Genomic DNA, 13,733 nt, shown 5'->3' with positions numbered 1-13,733 from the left:
TCAATTATAAGAAGTGAAGTTGTGCGATTTGAGTTCCCCCGGCACAAACTGAAGTGTGTGCAGGGACTCATCAGCTCATCGACAAAGGCTTTCCTGTGTCATGGTTTGGCTGATTCAGGCCTGTGGATGGACTGCCAAATCTAAAGATAATGTCTCGACTTGTTGAGTTTACTACCACTGGGACCCAGTGTATCCAGATCCCAGGGTATCTGAGTCATGCTGCAAGCATATTACAGATGCTCTGTTTTCAGTTTAAAGTTACAGTCAGTGACAAGCACCTGACTCTGGTTTGTGTGGTCTGACATATTTAAAACCACTTTGCCTTTTTTCTGTTGAAGGTCATCGGGAGATGGTTGTGGGCAGTTTTTAGGTTTCATGTTAAAAACTGTTGTCACCCTGTTTCAGAAGGGTTCAAACTGAACTGATGAAGAAATGAAAGGTACAGTTTAATTTGTTTTTAGAAAATATTATTTATATAAATCAAAGAAATCAAACTTTTATCTGATTATGTACTCTACTTGTGTGTGTCTAAGTGTTCTTATTTCCCTTCCTACACATTGCAATGTCAAAAAATTCAGAGCTCTGCCTTACACATCCAGTGTGGATGTTGGGTGCGATCACTTTTTTCCTGCTCAGGTGCCTTAAAGCTGTCATGTCTGGGCCTCCTCTACCTCATCTCCTAAAAATAAGTCTGAGTCATCTCCCACAATCCTGAGTAACATCCATCCTGCCTCCCTCAACCCTTTCCTTCCTGAAGTATGAAGAGAAGATGAAAATTGGAGTTAGTGAGTTCCTTTCACTACAAAGGACACTGAGTAAAAATTTTATTTTGAAAGGGGTACAATTACTGTACATTTCAGAAATCCTGTTAAACTGAATTTAAAAAGTGTGTGTGTGTGTGTAAGCTTACCTCCAATGGGTTTGAGGACAAAAAGCAGTAAAAAGATAACTGTTAGAGTCGAGAGAGTGTGCTGCTATAACTTCAGAGCAGGGTGTCTTTAGTTGGTGTTTTGAAACGCGTTCCTTCAACAAGCAAGCTGTAAATTGTACATTTTTTCAGCGTTGTTTTGATTGCGTTCTACATTATTTTCACTTTAGACGATTACATAAACTTGGTAGATTTAAACAGCCATATGTCCTCTTATACTGTGTGTGTATAATTCGGGCCGGCTGTTCATCGCTGTCACATGCAGTGTGGTAGTTTGTGCAGAACACTGGGAGTACAAAAGCTTTCTGATGCTGAGAACCACAACTTTAATAAAGAATGGACTGTTATGTGTTCATTGTGCTAACACTCAGAAACCTTATCTCTGTGTCTCATTTGCAATGGAAATGTTGCTAAAGAATTTAATCGGAGGCATCACCACAACACAAAGCAAGCTTGAAGGAGGCAGATCCTGAACAGTCAGAGAAAATGTGCTGCTTTGAAATATCAATACTCGCATGCTGGCAGAATTATTAATTAGACTTCATCTGAACAAGAGAGGGCAACATGCACGTCTCACTTTGCATAACACAAATAAGCCTGCTTACTTACTTTGCCTTAATGTTTGTGGAGTGTAGGTGTTATAAATATAGGATGCCAACAGCCAGCTAATCATTAGTTAAAAGTCCAGGAAAATGTTACCACTGTGGTGCAGTTGTTGGTACTGTCACTTCATGTCAAGAAGTTCCTTTGTTCAAACCTCTTGGTCAGCTGGGACATTTCTGTGTGAAGTTTATAGGTGTGGATGTCTGAGTGTGTCGCTGTATGTTTGTCTTTCCCTACGGTGCACCGACATCCTGCTCATACCTGCCATCCCTGCAATAGATGGACTACTGTAGAATACAACAGGAAATTCCTTTGCAACATCTACAGCTTCTGCTTAACTGCTCACTTATTTTTTTCTACAAGCCCATCCAAATGTAGCAACCACAAACCAGCAATTACAGGAAATGGAGGATAAATTTAGCACATTTGTGTAACATTAGACAAAGGGGATGTTTAACCTCACTTAACTTCTTCATTTGGCCAAAGAACAAGATAGTTGGTTTACTAACACACTATTTATATTTATACATATTTTAAAATAGCATCAGCTAAAATATAACTGCACATCCTCCATAGAGTGATGAACATTTACTTTATTTCAGCTCTCCTGCTCCCCTCTTACAGAATAATACATTGTATATATTAGATTGTAATTTAGACATGATGATAATATTTGGAGTCACAGAAGAGAAAACTCAGCAGAGCTGTTCCATGAGTCTTTAAGTCAATCTATGAGTTTACATCATCATCTGAATGGATGCCAAATTTTTATTTTATTTTTTTGTTCTAGTACTGTCTGTGTGTGTAAACTCCAGAAATGAAAGGATATCACATAAGTATCTGAAAAAAAAAGACATTGACATTCTCCTTTAAGTGTTGTACAAATCACCTTCCCACAGTGTGTCAAATGATCTTCATGCAGGATTGAAGTTTTCACCTAAAATCACAGGGCTATTTAAATTCAGAGTTTAAGACAGATTAACCCTCTCAGGCTCAAATTAAGTTTTTGTTGCTAATGCACAACCAAGTCCTGCAGTGGTACTTCTGAGTAAAAAAACCTCATAAAATATGTATGTGAGGTAATCAGGTTGTTAGTTTTTAACTGTTGCAAATCGGCAACGCCTGCCTCGAGAGGGTTAAATATTCCATAACTTCACTTCATTGTGATACATTTTTTGGTAAAGACAGTAAACATCTGAAATTTGTGGTATCAAAGATGAAACTGTGACATACATCCTCCACAAATAGGTTTTCCACAAAGCCGCTCTGACACTGATCTCACCAACTCTGTACACCATTATTGAGCCAAATGTGTGAAAAGTCAATTATGTGTCTGTGTGTGAGCATTTGTTTTTGCATTTTATAAATAGATGTAGCAACAAACTGATTAGCCTGTGATGTTTTACTTCAGAATATCAGAGGAAGCACGCCTCTGTATTTCATACGAATTCACAGGAGACTAATTTAAATGCTTTAAAATAAATGATTTGAATAGTTGTACAAAAAAAAAAAAAAGACCATTCCAAGTTTGTTTACCACAGAAGCTTACTTTGTGATTACTATGTTACTATGATCATTTTTTATAGTTATGGTTTCAGTCTCATGGTATTAGTCTTCATTTTTCTCCTTAACCCAATAAGTTTTGGTTCATTTTTGATTCACTCGAGTTCATTTAGATATTTGACAATGCTGATTTAAGTTAGTGTGTAAACTCACTGCTGGATGGCAGTTGATTGTACTGAACTGACTTCTGTTTTATTACCCCTCCCAACTTAAGAGCATAATTGAAGCTATGGTGTCCTCTGTAGGACAAACATGTATTAATCAGCCAGGAGAGATCAGAAACATTAAATTTAGACTGTTCCCATAATGGCTGCGGCCGATTGGTTGGCATGTTTCTGCCTCTGTTTATATTTAAAAAAAAAAAAAAAAAACTATATTTTTTTACAGACTATATTTGAAAAATATTAGCAATAGTAATAAATCAAGAAATTTAAAAAACAAAACAAAACAAACAAACAAAAAACCCAGATGTGTCAATTAAACATTTCGTATGTTTACCCCTATGAGTATAATTTATAAAAATAAAATAAATAACCTATAACAAATGCTTACTTTACCTTTAAATAGTGATGTGATGTGAAATGACGTGAATGTTAATTACTGGGTTTATGGGGTAAATATGACACAAAGTTGTTTGGTGGCAATAAACTATTTAGTATTAATAACTAGAGCCTGGCTGCTGCAAAATCTACACTGGAATCAACAATTATTATGGTGAATAAATGAAAAATGTAATAAAGGAGTAAAGAAGAGACAGGAGGAACGCTCTTGAAATATAAGTGTTGATGTTGCATCGCTGGTCCACTAGAGGGCACTCTGCAACTTGCCATATACACAAACCAGCTGAATCATGCAGAGCTCTCTTGTTTGTTGGGGGTGGGTAGAGGTATGCCCATACGTAGGTCTTAAGCAGTTGTGGATGCTCCAAGGCTTTAGGTTTCATGTTAAAAAACTGTTTCATTAGGGTCCAAACTGAACTTATAAAATTTAATTAGTTTTAGAAAATATTATTTATATAAATCAAAGGAATAGGTAAATAGGAAGTGCCTATAGTTTAAGCGCATTGAAGCCACTGTTGTTGTGATTTGGTGCAATATAAATAAAAGTGATTTGAATAGAAATCAAACTTTTTTTTGATTATGTATTCTACTTGTGTGTGTCTAAGTGTTTTTATTTCCCTTCCTACACACTGCAATGCCAAAAAATTCAGCGCTCTGTCTTACACGTCCAGTGTGGATGTTGGGTGCGATCACTTTCTTCCTGCTCAGGTGCCTTAAAGCTGTCATGTCTGGGCCTCTTCTACCTCATCTCCTGAAAGCAATAAGTCTGAGTCATTGCCCACAATTCTGAGTAACATCCTTCATGCCTCCTTCAGCCTTTTCCTTCCTGAAGTATGGATAAAAGTTGAAAAATGGAGTTTTAGTTTCACTTTCACTTTGTCCTTCTCACCTGAAAAAGAATAGGTTTCGTGAAATATAGTAAATGTAATAATTAATCATTGCTGGATTTATGGGGTAAATATGATACTCAGAGTTTTTTGGTGGCAAGAAACCATTTAGTATTAATAACTAGAGCCTGGCTGTGATCAGAATCTACACTGGAATCAACAATAATAATGCTAAATAAACAAAAAATATAATAAAGAAGAAAAGAAGAGACAGGAGGAACAATCTTAATATAGAAGTTTTGATCTTGCATCACTGGTCCACTATAGGGCACTCTGCAACTTGCCATAAACACAAACCAGCTGAATCATGCAGAGCATATGTGTAACCCAGGACTTGTTGTGACAAGAAAATTATATAGCTAAAATTGTTATATAGCTAAAAATTTCTACTAAAAAGTAAGTAATAAGTAGTTTAAATGAAAACAAAATTGTGTGATCCCAGATTAGCTTCTCTCTTGTTTGTTGGGGGTGCTTAGTGGTATGCCCAGGCATCGGTCTTAAGTAGTTGTGGATGCTCCATGGCTCTGTCCTGAAAAGCTGAGTTTGACTTTGGGATCTGCTTGAACAAACTCAGTTTGTGGGATCATAAGAGGATTTTTTCTGCAATATTGTCGAATTTGAAAAGAAGAAAAAAAGGAGAGCTGCTGAGACTTTGTCCCAATTAAATGCATTATTTATTCCAATATAACCTTTTAATAACCCCCCTGAGCCTATATTTGGAGTAAGTCTTTTAAGTTATCATCTGAACTCCATATTATTCTGTACTGGCCTGATTTCAAGCAGCAATGACTACAGCAAGACAGCTCCCTAGAAAAAAGAACCGGCTTTACCCCCAGTCAGATAGGCACACTGATAGACCTCTGTGTTACCACCATTAATTGTAAATACAATGAGGCCATGATTTTCCCACGGGCTCCCCCATGTTACCTATTGTAGCCAACCTTTACTTGGAGGAAGTGGAAAGTAAAGGCTTTTTCAAAGGGACAGCACCAAGCTGCTGTTACAGGTATGTGGATGCCACTTGGGTCACAATCAAAACCTAAGAAGTAGAAGTCTTTTCTGTTCACATCAACTTGGTGGATAGAAATATAAAGTCCCCCAGGGAAGATACAAAGGATAACAGTTTGTTGTTTCTGGAATGTGCTTTGCACATTGAGCAGAACAGAAGCCTCAAAATTGAAGTTTACCAGAAGCCTCCACACACACAGAGCAGTACCTCCTCTTTGACTCTCACCACCCTCTGGAACACAAACTTGGAGTAACCAGGACCCTACGGTCCAGAGCAGAAAACGTTGCCTCTAAGCCAGATGAGAAAGAAAAGGAACACACACATGTAAAGAAAACTCCTAAAACATGTGGGAATCCTAATTGTGCTTTCATCAAATCATCAAAGATGCACAGAAAAGAAGATCAGGGAAGACAGATGGTTTGAAAGAGGAATGAAAGAGGCCATCTATGTCTACTGTGAATGGCCATCCTTGAACATAGACACCAACTGTCTGCCACCTACCATCCAGTTTTGAGACACATCTCTAACGTCTTCAAGACATTAGGGCTGTTTTTTTTTTATAATAATACTTTTATGCACAGTTTTTTCTGTTTTACATCTTTCAACCGTGAAGTAAATGCATAAAATCAAACATGATATATACCCTTTTAATAACACCCCGGCCCATGTTTAGAGAAATAGATCCACCTAAACTCCATATACACATATAAATTATTCAGTTTTGGCCCAAATTAGAAAGCATTAGAACCTGATGAAGCAGTTAGTTTTTATGTCTGGATTGGCTGCAAACATAAAGTTTACAGAATCACAGAAAGGAAATGAAAACAATAAGGGGATATGATGAAGAATGGTGGATGTGAAATTTCACCCAACAGATACGCTTACAGTTTCAATGAAAAGAAATCTACTACAGATTATGATGTAAGGTATAATTCTTTGTAGATGATAAATTAGTTTCTGTGATATCTTTATAATTCAGTACCATCATAAAAGAAAGCATAAAGCAGCCTCTGTTGCACTTTTAGATAAACACTGATGTCATAAGCTATACATAGCACTGCTATGACCAATGTGCTGACTTCACATTCTCACCCACATTACTCATCCATGATACCCCGATGCTAACACAACATAAGATGCCTATCATGTGATGTAACAGCTGAACTCCAGAACAGATTTTAATCACTGAATATATGACGCAAACACACTGCAATCACTTGGAAATGCACTTTATGTGGCTATTTTTTGTTGCATGAAACCGAATAAACACTGTTTCAAATATCACATAAATTCATTTGAAAGTGCAGGAGTGACAAGAGTTTCAAACTTCAAAAATCAGAACAATCTTTAAAAAAAGACCAACTTTTTAAGAATTTAAATATGATGAAGCTCAAATAAACAGAACAATTAATATTTAACTTTGATGATATTGGCTCTTTTCTCCATAAATATAGCTGCGTGGCTCAAAAGCCCGTTAATTGTCAGTGTTAAGTGACTGAAAAGCACTTTAAAGTTCAGAGGATGGAAAAGTTCTTCCTGATAAAGGAAACTGACCTCTAAAGTGACATCCAAATACTGAAATCCTAAAACTGAAACAGAAAATTGTCCCATAAACAATGTGTCATTATAAGAAAACCTGCTTGACATCACCTGACCAGTCACTGAAGGCACGGTCATTTTTTACAGGAGTTAAAGTTCATTTGGGTCCAAATAGATTATGGGACACATCAACTGTGTCCAGAAGAGGCTGGAAGAGTTAATGCTTCAAATCTTCAAACACATATGAAACATCCGCAGGTACGTAGGCAGCACTCTTCTCTGTTAACATTTCCAATGCACCCTTGCACAAAGCAATTAGAGTGGAAGTTTCTTGAGCTGGAGAAAGATTTTTTTAATTACTTTTGTGCACAGAGTTTTTCCTGTTTCAAATCTTTCAAACATGAAGTAAACACATAAAAACAAAGATTTAAGACTTTAACATACTTCTGCTTTTTGTGACACTGTGATCAAACATCCTCCGACTGTGAAGCACAGAAGAATAAACACACAGAGAACCACAATTGGAATCAGTCGGCACCGCTCGGACGAACCACCTGCCAGGAAAAACCAAACAGAGATGAGACCAACTGTAAATGTCAAACTCATGAATTTACACATTTTTATGTTTCAATATTTTATTGATAGAATATTTATGTCTATTCATCGGAGTCAGAATCAGAATACTTTATTCATCCCTAAGGAAATTATGTGAAGTGTAATTTTTGGTAGATGATAAGTTGGTTTCTGTGATGTCTTTACATGGCATGCATAGAGTTCAGCTCATTATCTTGCAGAACACCCGCGACCACTGCCTTACATTCATAATACATGTACTCATGTCGTAGTCCACACACGTATTCAGCTAAGTTGGATTAATATGAATGGTTCAGTGTGTCAGGCACATGCATCATTTATGGTAGGTTTCACATGACCCAAGAGCAAAAAATGTGCTGATTTTAAGACTTTTTCATTGTCTGTGTTGGGTGTATGATGGTCTCATGTTCTCACCTTTATTATCTATCTCTTCATTTAAATCAGGAACATGGAAATTTTCAGGATCCAGTGGTGTCTCTGTTGTCCCAGTTTCAGTTAAACATGGGTCTGAAAGAACAAAAGAAATTAAATTATCTAAAAATATGTATTTATCATCTATAAATTAGCTGATATAACTAAAGTCATAGGTCTTATAGGTTTATAATACTTTTGAGAAAAAATAAACTGAGAAAAAAATGATTTTATCAGTCTGACTCACCAACAATCAGACGAACAATTGAAAACCTTGTTTGACTCTTTAACTTTGGGATGAAACATCTGTATCTTCCTTCATCTTCTTGTGTCACATTAGTGATTCTTAGTGAGATGTTTCCATCTCTCAGGCTGTCTGTGAACAACGCCGTCCTCCCGATGTACGATGGCAGCTTCATGTCGGGGACCTCGTGGGCGTCTCTGTAAAGATGAAACATATTCCACTCGACTCAGACGGTCGTTGGGGTCAGGACGGAGGTCCGGCTTTGACCACTCCACCGTCAGCCCTGCCACATTAAATGCTGGTTCCACTTGACAGGGCAGGATGACATCATCACCTGGAGCTGCTACAACAGGCTGAAGGGATCCAACCACGTGTGACTGACCTGAGGGACAAAAAGGGAGATTTTAAACGCTGTTCAATAGAAATTTTTTTCCAATACACTTTTCATTCATCAATTTTCATTTCTTAAGGGAGTGATTATGATCGATGAATAATTTATTGGTTATTCAAAAGAAAAAAAGTAAACCAACCAAATATTTTTAATGAAAAAAAAATCAACAGAGATTTGTGGACAATGCTTTATATCAGTTCAATTCAGCAAAATATTTTTCAGTGATTTGTATTACGAGGGTAAGTTTCAACCAATCAAATCCAAGCAGCCTACTGCCACCAAATATCAATAGAAGTAAACTGAAACGTTACACACAGGCATCACAGCATCTAACGTCATTAGTATCAAAGATGCTGACATGTTTACTTATTTATCTCCATAAAAATTAAAGGGATTGTCTCAGTCATGTTTACTTAATTGGCTACGATAACAATACAGCCACATAAGTCTGACAGGTCTCTATGAAGAGCGCCACATAAGAAAACACTTCCGTTTTCTTACAGATAAGTTTGAGGATATGTTTTACAAAATTGAATAGTAATAATATTTGCTGCAAAGCAAGGATACCTTACATGTACTTTAAAGCTTACCTTGAGCAAGCCTGAAGACGAAAAGGAGCGGAAAGACGAATATTAGAGTTGAGATAGAAATCCTGTAACTGAACTCTCCTGCGCCCATTTCAATATGACAGTAATGCAGAAAGTAATTAAAGCATCTTGAAACCAGCTGAATTTAAGTCTGAACACGAGCTATAAATACACGAGTAAACGCATTACTCAGCGGGCGTGTCCTAACAGGTGAATTCCCCAGAAACACGTGCTTTTAACGTGATTAATTGTACGGTATCAAACTTGTTCAAATCAAATGGAGAAAGTATTGAATATTTATCTCTACTTTTACTGAACTTGAAGTTTGAGAAAGAGAAAATTGTACGACACATGTGTTTATGTGTTCTCCTCAGGCATCTAGAGACGGCACCGGAACTCAGTAGTTATTTCACAAAACCTTTATTCATCTTTATTTAAGCATGCATCTTCTAGAAGGGAAGACTTGCCAGGCCGGTGTCCCTCTGCAGATCTTCACTGCTTTGTTAGTTACAGTCAGCTTTATAGAAGTGACCCATCATAAAACCCCCATGGTGTGCTGCAAACTCTGTGTGTCTGTGTGTATGCACGAGCACGTGAGCGCCTGTGTGTGCGCGTACCCGTGTGTCTATGTGAGTGCACGTGAGTGACTGTATGCGCGTACCTGTGTGTATGTGTGTGCACGTTAGTGAGTGTGCATGTGGGTGTGGGTGCGTAACAATTAAAGTACTGTGTGTGTGTCTGTGTGTGACTTCCTGCCGGTCATAAAAGTAATCCCCTCACCCAAGCTACACCAAATTCCTTTAGACCACATACAAAACAGAGTTAACAAACTGCAAACACTGAGACCCCCACCCAGGTATCCCCTGGGGAATTTCCATTCAACATTAACCTCTCTTTGTCTCACTTTCACAGTTCAAACTGGGGGAGGGTCTCCTAGAAATCTACTCCTAAATTTATGACACACTCAGGCCTTTATTACATCCAGGGCAGTGTCAGTGTCTCTACAATAATTCTACATCCTATCTAACACATTTCTAAACTCTAAAATAGGCTACGCATATCTTCAATTCCCCCTTTTTATCTGCCCCAAGGCAGATAAAACTAAACTAAATCTTTCACCATAATGTTTTCACACTGTGACTCCCCATTTCCCAAAAGTGGCATCATGGTGTCGGCCTTTGATTTGCTCCACCGTGACCTGTGATATCAGAGTCGCTGGAGTGATTTGATGTCTGTCCTTCTATCTTCTGAGTCGGGTGATTTTCTGCTCATCTTCTTTCTTCGACTTCCGGGGTAGACTACCCTTCAGTCGTTGCATGGATCAGGGATTTATTCTGTCCCTGGGCTGGGATCCATGTAGGCGGTCTCAACCGAGTCCCCCTTTTTTGCCAAAAGCCTTTCCGACCTCCTAGGTTCTTCAGCTACAGCACACTGGTTCCCGTGGTGCCAGGTCTTGCTGTTCTTTTCAGCTGGACTGGGTGTGAGATCCTCTCCACCACCTCGAATTCTCTGGTCCAGCTTGGGCCCGACCTTTTCTTCTTGAGCCCTTTCCGTCCGACCCAATTCGCCTCTGGCACCGCATCCTCCTGGTGTTTGTACCGCTTACAGAACCATAACTCCATCTCGCCACCTGCAACTGAAAAATGAATCTCCCCAGAAAACCCTCTTTTGGCACATGGACCTTGTCATGCATCAACCGCACACAATTAGAGATGCACAAGAAAGTTACACATTCTCTCAAAAAATTCCCAGGGCTTCTCCCTTGGACTAACTCTACTCCCAGCCTGTAACCATTTCATAAGAAAATATTAGCCAGTGGTTAAATGTTAAGTTTGTTTAACTCCCAGCTCCACCTGGAGCCTGTATCCTGGAAGACAAATCTGTAAGTTAAATCAAACTTCACACTTGCAACCAACTGTAGATCATAAGAGGAATAAAGTATTCAGCATAAAAGACAAGTATCATGTGCAGGTTTTCTCCAATCATTAAATCACTATTATTGCCATAATTTGCCCCAAATCATGAATCATCCCAATTTATTCTACAATTTAATCTGTGACTTTCCTTAAGCAATGTCACTCCACTCATTTTATCACTATGAGCTCAATAGTGGCCAGCTAATGAGCCCATATTAAACTATTCCATAAACACTGCATCTCTTATTTGTTTTCTCATGTCACTTGTCTGTTTTCTGCTGAATCCTCTACATGCACTCTTAGAAAAAACAAACATTAGCAACACACATGGACAGTCCTGGTGGTCAGGCACAGGTCGACAGGCAAATGTTAGAGCTGCGCAGGTGTATAGACACTTTCTCACAGTAACTTCTGTTAGCAACACAAGCCCATGAATAACACACCCCTGGTAGATTCACAAACACAGAAAGTGGCATTTAAAAGGTTAAATCAGTACAGCCAAAGCTCACACAACCTCGGATGTTGCTGTCATCTTTCTGCTCCTGTAAAAAGAAACACGCATAGATTCGTCCACCCTTTTGTCCTGTCTAGGTGGAGGTTAACCTTGAGTAGTGGTCAAGTCAGTCAAGTTTTTGTCAGCTTTTACCAGTCAGTTTTTTTTCTCACTCATTCATTCATTCATTCATTCATTCATTCTTTGCTGATAGTGGAAACTATCGTCGCATTTCGTTCCCACTCTCAGCAAAATGACGTCATTTCAAAAGAAAAAGAAAAACTTTAGATCGGATTATCTCGCTGAATCCTTTTTGGGCAGGGACTCATTTTCTAATTGTTCCAAATAAGTGGCTTTCTCCAGAGCCCATTGTAATTTTGGAGAAACTCACTTACAACGGCTTTTCCGACGTGTCGCATAATGCTTTTAATTCCCATCGTGCAGATCTGCTTTGAGAAAAGAAATTCACAAACAAACGTCAGTGCACTGTTCAAAAGAAAAATAAAATAAAATAAAATAAAAATAACACATCAAAATGAAAAATAAAAATACAGAAGTCCGGTCTTTGGACTTGTCCCAAAATATTCTTTTTCTAAAAAGTAAAACACACCAAATCTAAAACTTGGTGAAGAAATAAAAATACCTCAACCAATTAAATCCCCAAAACTTTGACCAAGCAGCCACACGCTTCACACAAACGCAATATTCTTTGAAATGATCAATTTCTTCTTTTGTCCCCTGTTGGGTGCCATGGTAAAACCTTCCCCATACATCAGAAACAAAAACAAAACAAAAAATCTGCTAGTTTCACTCATTTAAACTCTGGCTGCAGGATTCTGTTCACCCCTGCAATCATATTCCCCAAAATAATACTAATTCAGTCATCTATGTATCACTTCTCAACCCACTCAATAAACCAGACAAGATGATGGTAACAGTATTGCCTACTTAAAATTGTGTTTGATCCTAATGAGCTTCATTACATGTGTGTGTGTTAGTAAGGTTAATACATTTTCTATTTCTGTGTGTCCTTTTATGTACCTTCCCCCTTTTTTCTGAAACAAAACTCCGTTCACTCCAAATTTTGTTTCAGAAACATCTAAATGAAAATCTGTGTCTTAGTCAGGCACAGCTAAACCCCAAATGCTTGCAGGTTACCATAGGCAACCACGCTGTGTGTTGTTAACCCCTTCTACAAATACCCTCTTTGGATGTGTAACACTTCATGTATGATTTTGTACTATTTCTAGTACATATTATGTGCATGTGTGGTGTTGTCTTTCCATTTTCTCTAACAGTACGCTTGCATACCTCAGTGCTTGTCTTCCTCCCCCTTTTGTGGTGGTCTGGACACTTTGTCAATCCTCCACTTCAAGGCAGTCGCTTGTCTCCCCGGATTCCTTAACCCAATTTGATTCCCCACACTAAAACAGCATTCATCTGCCCTCACCTGCTCCTTTCTCTCCATTCTCCTCTCCCACTTTGCAGTCAGTTCTCTTCAGCTTTGTCCCGTGTATGCTCCCACAGTCTCTTTCATTGCCATCTTGCGCCAAACATGGCAAATGTCAAACTCCAACCATCTTCTCAAAAGTCCTTCACACACAATGAGGTTGCAGCTTGCTGGAAACGCATTTCCATTCATCCAATCAAGATGACGGATCTTCTTCTTTCTGATGCCGTTTGCCCACAGCGCTGCTGGACCTCTCTGCTCAGGTCTCTGGTATTGTCTCTTGGACTGCTGTCCACTGTTGATGTTCATGGCTGTGCTTCTGGAACTGCACTCCTTGTCTTCAAGGAGAGATTAGCTTCCATGGAGCTTGCTTGTTCAGGCTGAGGACTGGAAGCTGCAAAACAATCCAGCCAAAAATTCTGGCTGCGTGTTTCTAATGATCTTAACTTATAATTTTCTTTCGACTGCTGCCCATGGAGAATTGATCCAGGTCCATTCCCCACCTGTAATCAACAGACTGAGAGACTTTCATTATTCACTGTCACTGCATAGATTTCA

The sequence above is a fragment of the Pelmatolapia mariae genome, unplaced genomic scaffold (assembly GCF_036321145.2).
Source record: "Pelmatolapia mariae isolate MD_Pm_ZW unplaced genomic scaffold, Pm_UMD_F_2 NODE_ptg000376l+_length_39134_cov_1, whole genome shotgun sequence".
NCBI classification, from domain to species: Eukaryota; Metazoa; Chordata; class Actinopteri; order Cichliformes; family Cichlidae; genus Pelmatolapia; species Pelmatolapia mariae.
The sequence above is the reverse complement of the archived record's forward strand: the minus strand, read 5'-3'. Positions refer to the sequence as shown.